The sequence below is a fragment of the Fopius arisanus genome, unplaced genomic scaffold, assembly GCF_000806365.1.
Source record: "Fopius arisanus strain USDA-PBARC FA_bdor unplaced genomic scaffold, ASM80636v1 scaffold00048, whole genome shotgun sequence".
NCBI lineage: Eukaryota > Metazoa > Arthropoda > Insecta > Hymenoptera > Braconidae > Fopius > Fopius arisanus.
In genome coordinates this window covers 537,008-547,523 of record NW_011887787.1, presented here as the reverse complement: position 1 = coordinate 547,523, position 10,516 = coordinate 537,008, and the positions used below count along the sequence as shown (strand labels likewise).

The 10,516-nt window shown below is 38.8% G+C and overlaps 1 protein-coding gene across 2 annotated transcripts in view; it reads right to left on the bottom strand.

The window, feature by feature from the left end:
• Nucleotides 1–10,516, bottom strand: part of PlexA (plexin A) — a 178,894-nt gene that overhangs the window by 149,026 nt on the left and 19,352 nt on the right. The window contains exon 1 of one of the 2 annotated variants that reach the window (XM_011306538.1): nt 6,304–6,648. The exons of the other annotated variant lie outside the window; for it this stretch is intronic. The gene's annotated coding sequence lies outside the window, so the exon portion shown is untranslated. Of the gene's footprint in view, nt 1–6,303; nt 6,649–10,516 lie in introns of those variants that run through there. 2 annotated transcript variants of the gene reach the window in all.

The window sequence follows — 10,516 nt, the reverse complement described above, 5'->3', positions numbered from 1 at the left end:
AAAAAAATAGCACATTAATCCTCAAGATGAGCCCTTCTGATGCATCAAAGGGAAATCGATGTTATGTACCCCCTCGGTAAAAAATCATATCAACGAAATTAAACTCAATTTAATAGAAAACAAATAGAAATGTCTCATCAAAAACGTTTGAGCAACTCGACTAATTTCACTCATTCCCTCCCTCGCAAATCCATGTGACAAAAAACCAATGAGTGAATATTAAAAGGGTCAGTGCACCCTCCACCCACCAGAGAAATTCAACAGGAGTGACGCATGTATAGGGCCTCTGTTACCTCTGTGAAGGGTTTTAAAAAAAAAGCCGCTGAGGGTTGGGGATTAGCTCTACCGTAGCCTTGGGCAAATTGTCATGCCAAAATTACCCTTCTCCATAGCCGAGAACTAAGAGAAAAACTATATATGTCACGAGGGTGGGTGTGGGGTTGACTGGAGTAGCCCAAGGGGGTGGTGGAGTGAAAAGAGGGTAAGGGGATAGGATAGAGAATGCGAGAAGAAACGGCCCGGTAATCACGGTGCTTCGGATAAGAAGCTTAAGGCTTCAGAGAGGGATGTGGAGTGAGAGAGAACAGGGGGCAACGATCGAAACCCATGGCTGCATAGACTACCTTGAGGGAGAGGAGAACCAGTAAAGAGGGTGGATGGCAAAGAGAGACTTTGACAAAAAAAGGAAGAAGAAGAAAATAAAAAAAAAAATCGGAGGACCCGCTTCGAAAGAAGAAATTACCTCTACCCAGCATAACCATTTTCCTCAGACCAAGTTTTCCATGAAATTTGAGGGAAAATCACTGCGAATTTACTTCGTTACCTGCAACATAAAAGAAGAAAAATATTTTAGTATATAAGATGATGACAGAATAATGGTAATTCCAAGAAGATTGGAACAGTCGAGTGTATGTAATGATTATACGGACGAATTGGCTTAATTGAACGACAAAATTAAATTTTTTGGCAATGGTTTGGGGTAATTGCAATTAGGAAGGTGGAGATTCCGAGCAAATAGAGGTATTTATTCATTTTTTTTAATTGTAAAAATGGGGAGTTGCTTGGGTATGTTGAAGACATAATTTGTTGAATTTATGTGAGTTATTGAGGTCATATTAAAATGACATAAGTGTGCAGACATGTGAGATCGGATTTAAAGGCCATATGTTCGGGGTATTAATAAATGCCTTGTCAAGATGAATCCTGGATAATATTTTGGTTTAATTGAATAAATCTCGGTCTTTCCTTCTTTTCATAGAGTAAAAGTCCATTGTTACAAGATCTTCCTCCTTATTGAAATTCTTATGTTAATTAACTTCAGAAACTTCTCTGTTACGCGTATAACTTACAGAGAATTACACAGCGGGGATTTTTGTAGAGATCTATCCCAGAACTTTTGGTAAAATATCTCCAAAAACAAGGGCAGTGACTTGAAGAAATTAATAGCTTCGGGTTAAAATTATTTCCTAGATAATAAAGACTTATTGACAGATGATTGCAAAATGGTAGTTTCTTCCAACTTCAATGCCCGTAAGTTTCTCATGGACAATGTAATTATTCCTAGGGAGGATCTCTCAATAATTCTGAATCCAAGGAGAAAAAAAAATGGCAAGCTAACAATTCCTCTAACAAGCATGTTCCTCGGGCACAAGAACCCCATGTTCAAATAAACACAACACCAGACTAAACTATTATAAACTCAGTTGAGTCACGACTCACTGCATCGCCAACATCACGACAATCCACTGACAATGGACTTAAGACTGTACAATCGACACCCATTCACCCGAGGCGTAAATAAACGCACATAATGATCGAGTTATTTTACAAGTTAAGTAAGTGCTTTCACCCACAGCTTCCGTTATACGTGATACAGTTTCATACAACTGTTCGTATGAATCTCTGTCCCAGACAGACGATAATAATTTTGAAGGAACGATCTGGTGAAAATCGCCACCACCGAGGGCAACTAATAATATCGATGATATCGATAATCGATGACACGTGACGGGAATCACCGGGGCTCGAGGTACGATAAAAAAAAAAAGAATCAGGAATTTATATCCCTTTATCCTTGATTCTGGGAGTGATTGAGTCAGGTGATTTATGCAATATCGAGGAAGTGGGGAAAATTAAGAAAATCCTTATGCCAGTGAAGCACTTTGTCCTTCGATTATATTGAGCTGAAAAATTGTGGAGTCGAGTAGCTGGAGTCGATGAGGTCACTCATTCTATTTAGCTGTTGCTTTAAAAATACATTGGCTTGTGTATATACTTGGGTACATGAAGTACCATATGCTGTTAAAAAATTGGCATTTGCTGAAGTGAATTTCCCGGTGATAAATAATTTACAATTGCCGAGTAAGAATAAAAAATTAATTAAATGATCTCTAGGGTATTTACATTTAATGATATAACTATATAAATAAAGTAGAATCAAAGAAGAGGATAATGTTATCCTGGCGATTTTTACCTCCAAATGAGTGGTAACAGTCTCATTGGTGTCATGACAAATCACATACCTCTCCCCAGCAATTAATCTCACTGATAACCCCTCTACCCCCAGCAGTTGCCTCAGGCTCATCTCATCTCCGCTCTAATTCTCTCCGCGTTAATCAACAATTATTTATTTCGCCTGACCTAGGAATTGTGGCATAGAGATGCCAACAAAAAGGCATTAATGCCACGACACTAATGGAGATATAGAGTCCCTAACTACCCGCTTAATCGCGTGTTTTCGAGGATCTACGAGAGATACGAGATAGGCGACAGTTACGACTGAGAATACCACGGGAGGGGGAGGAGTCCACGGTGTTTCACGGCTCATCCATGGATGGGGCAAAATGTGAACCAGAAAAGAGTAACCGGTAATAATCGAGAATAAAGGCTGAGAGAAGACGTGAACGATTCGAGAGAAATATACCTCCGCTCGACGATTTTATCCACTAACTCTATTTTCCATGAGTCCTCAGGGTAACGCCCTTCCACTTACGCCCTTGTTACTGCACCCCTCTCAAGACAGTTATACCATGTGCTCTGATATATCTTATATCCTATCGAATTAATATTACGTGATAGATACGAGAAAACTATTCCAATATTGAAATTCTGAGGGGAGACAAGACCAAATCGTTCGCTCGTTGGATATCCGGTGAATTTTTCAGCGGAAAATTGAAATATTTCTGTGTGAAAAATCCCGAGACAATCCATCAGTTCGTAAACGAAAATATCACAGGTAAAATGTGAGATAATGTGAAAACCCCTGAAATCTAATTACGCCCATAATTCGTCCAAATGACCGACCCCGGGCCAACTCCAATCTCCATCTCCAAATACCTCTAAAATTCAAATGACCAAAAATAATATAATGTACCCTTCCATCCACCTGCATCACGAGGATGATAAATTTCCCAGATATATGGGTGCACGCAGTACCAGCTTTACTCACAGGGATTTAAATTTCCCAAAATTTGGAAGGATAATCCACATTTGTGTCCCACCACTCCACCCTCTCATACCTCCATTACTCTTATCCACATTCTCTTCAGCACCCCTTACCCCCAATTTCCCCCACATCACCCCATCACCCCATCACCCCATCATCCTCTCTCACCCCCTGACACAACCCAAGTCACTGACGTTAGTCCACATTATACAGTCGACGGTTTGTCAGACTTGTTGTTAGTACTCCATCAGCGTTGCCATAAGTGTCAGAGACTCCACGGTGTAATTGTTCAAAGAGTAGAACCCCCGTTGTCTCTATAGTCTAATCAACGGATTATGTATATCCCGGATAACTATACATGGCAATACCCCACATACAGTTAGGTACTCACTTGCCAACGGGTTATATCGGAAAGCCCCATCGTCAGAGTTTATCTGTTGTCTTGTATATGTATGGGTTCTCTTTTGCAATAACGGTTAATCCCTTATACCCTTTTCCCTCGCTCATTCTCATCTCCTTTTTTTCCACATTCTTTTTTTAACTTTTAAATCCTTCGGAGTTGTCGTTTCACCTTCTACCAACACACAGTGGCGCATTGTATATGCAAATTGAATGTTGAAACGTATCACAATACGACGGCGATAGGGAGCCGAGGGAAGCCCCTTGGCTAATTGTGATTAATTGCTTTTCAATCTGATCGGTTATCTTGAAAACTTATAACTGTATTATCGGTGGAATTTAACGTGTCACTTCTTTCACGGAAATATAATGGAAATGCGGGGGTTTTGGGGGGTGAGGGCTGAATCATGATTGAGTTTTTTTTTTCATTTTCGCGCTTGTCATCTTCGGGGAGTTTCACCCTCTTCGGCATCATTGTTTTATTTTTTTTTTTTTTTTGAGCTGGAGGTGATTGGGATCTCGGTAGGAATGAGGTCAGGTCTGATTAGTGTAATGGATCATCTCGAGTTTGTTGGGGAAGGAGTGGGCGACTGCTGGCATGTGGAAAATGTTGGCAATGGATTTTTGAGAATTGGTGAATTATCGTCGTATTATCTTGATGATGAGTGGGTTTTGAGAATGACAGGGGACCACTTCTGAGGTCACGAAACTCCCGGAGATCATTTTGGATAGTTTTTTTATTCGAAACTACTCGTTATCAAAGTGATTTACTATTCATCAAGTGTCTGAATTCACTTCGTGTTGTTGAATATCAAATGTACGGTAATAAAATAGATGAAATATTACCGTAATTGCACCCTAAACGCAGTTCAAGCGGCCTTTCTCAGTGAAATTTACGGCAAAGACTTGAAAAAAAAAATCTGTCAGCACGCACCGAGAAACATTCAATAAAAGTTACGTAAGAGTTCCGTAATTCACGAATCGAAATAGTTTCCCGTCCATTTCTACGGAGAATTCACAATGAAAATAACGAAACGTGAAAGTGCCGTCATTTTTCTCAAAAATTTTACCGTTTTGCTGTTTTTACGAGAAAATATCAAGAGACCGTTTTCTTCGGTTATTTAATCAGCGATAAAAAAGTCCTTTAGTGTTTGCCCCTTGAATCGACAGTTCTCTAGATAAATCGACAATTAAGAAAAGTATTAAATGCCTCTTATCTGAATTTACCACTTAGCTACTCAATTTTCTCGACATATGATGGGTCAGTTAACATGAGATCAGATAATTCAAATAAAAAACCCCAAATACCTGAGGATTTGAATAAAATATTTGTTTCCACCTATCAAAGAATTTTCGAATGAAAACTATCGGATGAATAACCTCAATAATCCTCGGGAAAATAATTTCACTCAGTGGCTGGTGAATTAATTAATTCAAACTAGATCGTCAACCACCAGGCAAAAATATTCCCCATCTTGTTCCCGTCACCTCGTAAAACATCTCCCACCCGTTGACATCTCGAAATACTAAAGAAAATAGATACGAATTTTCACTCATAAAACCGATGCGATCGCACTAAAAGTTCCCTCAGTAAAACTCATTTGACATAAAACCGGAAGTGACAAGTGATTCCAACCAGTTTTTCCCGTACTTTTTGATATAGTGGTAGTTAAACTGAGAACTGACGACAACTTATACGAGCTATTCGACGATGAAAATTATCCCAAGTGGAATCTGCGATGGGATCTCAACTCTCGAATCAACGCCAGTTGACGATACAGGGGATAGACAACTGGATACCCCCCATGGGTTAGTGGATTCGAGTGTTCACCATATCATCCCCCCACCGGACACTCGAGATAACACACGAGGTCGTAGCAAACGGCCGAATGAATGACCATCCTACTATTCAAGAGGAGCATCCTTCAACCACCCCTCAACCGGAATTTCAGAAAGCTCAACTCCTCCGATCATTGTCATCTCCAGGTATTTATGGCATGCGTTGGTATGCATATCTGATGGTTAAATCCCTTTCACCACTGAATTGCCCATTTTTATCGTCCCTTCAACCTCATACCAGTGAATTACATCAGTTATTGTCAACAAAGTACAATCTGTCGCTCAACTTTTCGCATCATCAACTAATGAACCGTTAACCGCTAACAAACAATATGTTTCAACTTTCACCTGTCGAATAAATCAATCCCCACTGATCAACAAATATCCACCTGTTTATAGTCAACTGTCATTCATTAATGCACCTCGTCAACAACTTCAGCTCGTCACTGCACCGCAAGTAATATTTTCAGGGGGTTCAACAACTTTTAATACAAAGCATCGAAATGACATTTTTATCCACAACGACCGTCACCACGCATGATGATTAATAATCATCATCATCGATTATTTTCCATTCTACCGATGTTGATGTCATACCCAAGAATGCGGTAAACAATTACCTGTTCGATTACGATTTATTCCATAAATTCCAGTGCATTGACCTGTACTTTCGAAGCACTGTAATCCAATTGTGCTGCATTTTCTGTAATTAGATTATCTATATTTTCACTCATTGCGGTGGTCACTGCTATTTTGCTCCAAATAAATAATGCTATTACACCCGGTATTGATTGAGAAAAAATGATTTCACGTGGACAACGGGAGAAATTGAACTTTCACTGTTGTTGAGGAGGAAGAACGTGGAAAATATGCTCGACTATTTTTCCATAAAACATGACACTCACATTCGCTAGCGTGATAATAGCAACAGCGTATCCGAGGAGACTGGATAGAAAAAAAAAATTGTACTGGTCAGTGACGGACACGCGAGGAACTTGGAGGTACGATGACTCAGTACCAGTTGGTTATAACCATGGGGGAAAAATGTAGTCTCTTGGCTCGTAGCTCAGTATGAGCTACACTGAACTGCGCATGCGCTCATACTGAAATCTCGGCCAGAGGAGTTGCAAGCGTGCGTCGAGAACTAAACGTCAAAAAGTAGGGAATAAAAAGATGTGACAGGCTCACTCCCATCAGACATCTTTTTTTATTTGATTAAATAGAAAAACCGGGAATCCCAACAAAACGGATCTTCAGCATGTCAGTAAAACACTATTACAGAATTATTCTCGGAATATCCAAAGGGGAAATTAAACCTGAACTGGTGGAAAATTATACTTTAAATTTTTTGTTTGAAATTTTAATATTATTCGAGGCAGTTATTTCTTTCGATGCTTTGGTAATTCTCTATTTTCATTCTCAGGTTGATATGGCATGGGATAAGCGTTAAAATGTTGAATTTTTTAGGTTCTATTAAAAAATCCATTTTCATTTTACATGAAAAATCAATTTTTCTATATAAATAAGATATTTGGTGGCCATTTTTTATTCAAATCAGATTCGAACTCATATAATTAAAAATTCAGATGAGCCAAGAGTTTATGGAATCATTTCTACTCAGCGGCAATTTTTATCTTATAGAAGATTGATTAAAAAGTATTGATTTTAGAAGTAAATGAGGAGTTTGTCCTTGAAAACTTTGCCAGCTATAAGAAAGCTCAAGTTTTTTTGTTTTAAATCAAGATTTTTTGGGGAAAATTGATAGTCGATGAGGGTCGGGTTTACGTGGAGGTGAGGGCAAGTCTAGAAATGAGACCTGAGGTACCTAGAAAGTACCGAGGAGGCAATTAAGTCATTTTGGGAGGTTTTGGGATCAAAAGGCCATAAAAATGGCAGTCCGGATTTTCGGAATAGCAGGATTACAGTTGTAAAACAGTAATAAAATATACGAGAATTGTTTTATGGGAATTGAAATATTTGGTAGACAATTCAAGGATTATGAGGGTTTTAGGTGACGTATTACTCTAACAAAATAACGGGTACACAATACCGGGAATTGCCCCGAGAATCAACTCCAGAATTTTTAACAGTTTTCATGATATTGTTTTCCTCAAATGGAATTTCGAGTCACTCATCTAAAAACCACTATTCAACATTCAACGGAATTTCCACGTATTCCCATGAGACCCTTCATTCGTATTGTTTGCTCTAGAGAGTTTCCAAATTAGAAACAATTTCTAACCTTATGCATTAGAATTCCACTTCAACCCAGACCTTCAATAAACCTCTTGAAATCCATTAATTATCACGAACATGCGTTTATCATTTCCGGTGAATTTTAATGCAATTACCAAGAAATTCAAGTTTTAATTAATGAGAAAATTGTTATTTCCATGATTTTTTTTTTCTCAATTGCGGGAATCTGAAACGTAATTTAGCTCGTATGTACTTCACTGAGCAATCAGGTGTCGCATGACGCTGCGGGAAATAGGATATGTGCTGCTGCATTCCTCCCTAGCGATTCGTTAACTAATATTTGATTAGAAAATTGCATTCCCATGGAGCCCAAGTCTCCCCTAAAAGCCCAGTATACCGTTCTGTTTGTTTAATTATTTCACATGTAAAGTGACAATGTTTTTTAGATTTTTTCAACAAACTCATTCTGTGGAGATTGCTTTGACACAGGTCTGCAACGGACCATGGAGAACAGTTATGTCGCGTGCTGGCGTTCAATTCCCCAGTTTCTCATGGAGAAAATTAATAAATTGAAGATTGATTGTCCTTGGGCAACAAGAACTCTCCCCATCAGCAAAAATTTGACGCGCACCTACACACCGTTAAAAAAAAAAGAAACGAATCGTTGCGCTTTCATGACGCGTATCACCAGTCAATCGAGACCTGCGGACTACTTTATTCCTGTTATCATAGAGAGTGGAAAAATTCCATAAAAATGACCGACCAGAAAGGTAGAAATTCCCAGAAAACGTCCCCAGAAAAATAACAAACGAACACGTGACACATGAAGACATTCTAATAAATTCCTTCGCGTCAAAATTCTTTTTAAATCTCGGCCTTCGAGATTGTCTCGAGGACACCGAATACGTGATACAAATATCCGATTAACTCATTTAATTAAAGAGATGACTCATCGCAGCTAGAAATTTCCTGAGAAAAATTCCCTAATCGCCCGATAACACCTGCGAGTTGTATGAATCATCGCGAATACTGATTACATCGCGAATACTTGTATAAAATTAAACCGACTGAATAATGGTGAAAAATGTTCACCGGTATTTTTTCATCTGGAGATATATCCATGAACGACGAAACAAGAGAATGCAAACATTTGATTTTCCAACGTAAAACGACTCAACTGATTCTGAAATTTCCTCTATGACTGTTGTCGAAGCGAAATACCTGTACAGTGTCGAGTTTCTAATTCCTCTGTACATACACTAAAGCGTAACGAGCAAGACGAGAACAAGACGGAAAGTAGGAGACGAGGCGTTATAACCCAAGAAACTAAAGTTCTACCTCGAAAATCATCTGTGCGCAGTGAGGTGTGCACTGAAAGCTTCCGAGAGTCTCGGTTTTTCCTCGAAAATTCGTTGACATCGTCATAGTGTCGTGTTGACGGTGAAAGACTACGAGTAACGCGATATTCCTCCGATGGTGCTTGAGACCAACCGAGTGACGAGGACAAGTGCAATGAGAATAATAAAAAAAAACACCGAGGAAAATAATGAGGATCAACAGAAACGAAGATATCGGTATTAACTTGGTCCGTATCATGTTCACGAGGAAGTGCTCGAAATAATAAATAAACTCCATTTGTACTGAATATTCGAGAAATATCGCTGTCACTGATCCACCGCTATCACTCGCTATATTCCCTGAAAATGAACTCTATTTGCAGAAGAAATAAAAAAAATTATATCTCATACTTTTGCTCGTTATGACTAATGGCTAATGATACAGAAATAGATAAGGGAATCAGGTGGATATTATTCGTATCCACGGTATTGATAAAAAATAATACTTTTCGTGGATACGTGTTAATGGACTCGAGTCGCACGTAAATCTCTCGTTCATTGTGATCGGTACATGGATGTAATTTTATATCTGTGGGATAAAACCCTCAGCGAGAGGTAACAAGATATTTAATGATTAGAGATTGAGATTTCATAATTATTCCTGGAAGCTAATTCATTCATTAGAAATATTATAAATCGCCCATGACGTTGATTAATCGCGAAATATATCGTGACATTATCGACTAAGTGCATATAATCACCGATGATTATTACAATTTAAGCGAAAATAAGCGAAAATAAGCGAGATAATAAAATTATCTTTTATAGAGATAATGAAATAACCTTTTCCCTAGATCTCGAATAGTTCTCGAAAATTGGTAGAGTCAAAAATTTCGGTGCAACCCTTAATTCGCGAGATATCCCCAAAAATTCACGGATGTTTCCAAAGGATAAAATATGAACTTCAAAATTCTGCCGATCTACCGATACATTGATAGATATGATCTCCCTGAGTGACGTACCACGGAAATTATTTCCACCGTTGGCCATTTGAAATGCATGAGAAAGAAAGTGGTTATGCCCTCTCCCCCCATAAACTCAGTTAAAACACAAGCAGACATACTGTTGAGTTCATGCATACTGGCTATAATGCGTGCAGTTCATTGTTCGTGACGGTTGCGTTCTCTGAAAATGGTGTTATCGCGACATCCGTTCGTCGTCAGTTGCATTAGATAGGATGGTACGCGATACAGTACCTAGAATCCCCTCAATTCCCCCTTTCCCCCTCAACCGCCCCCCC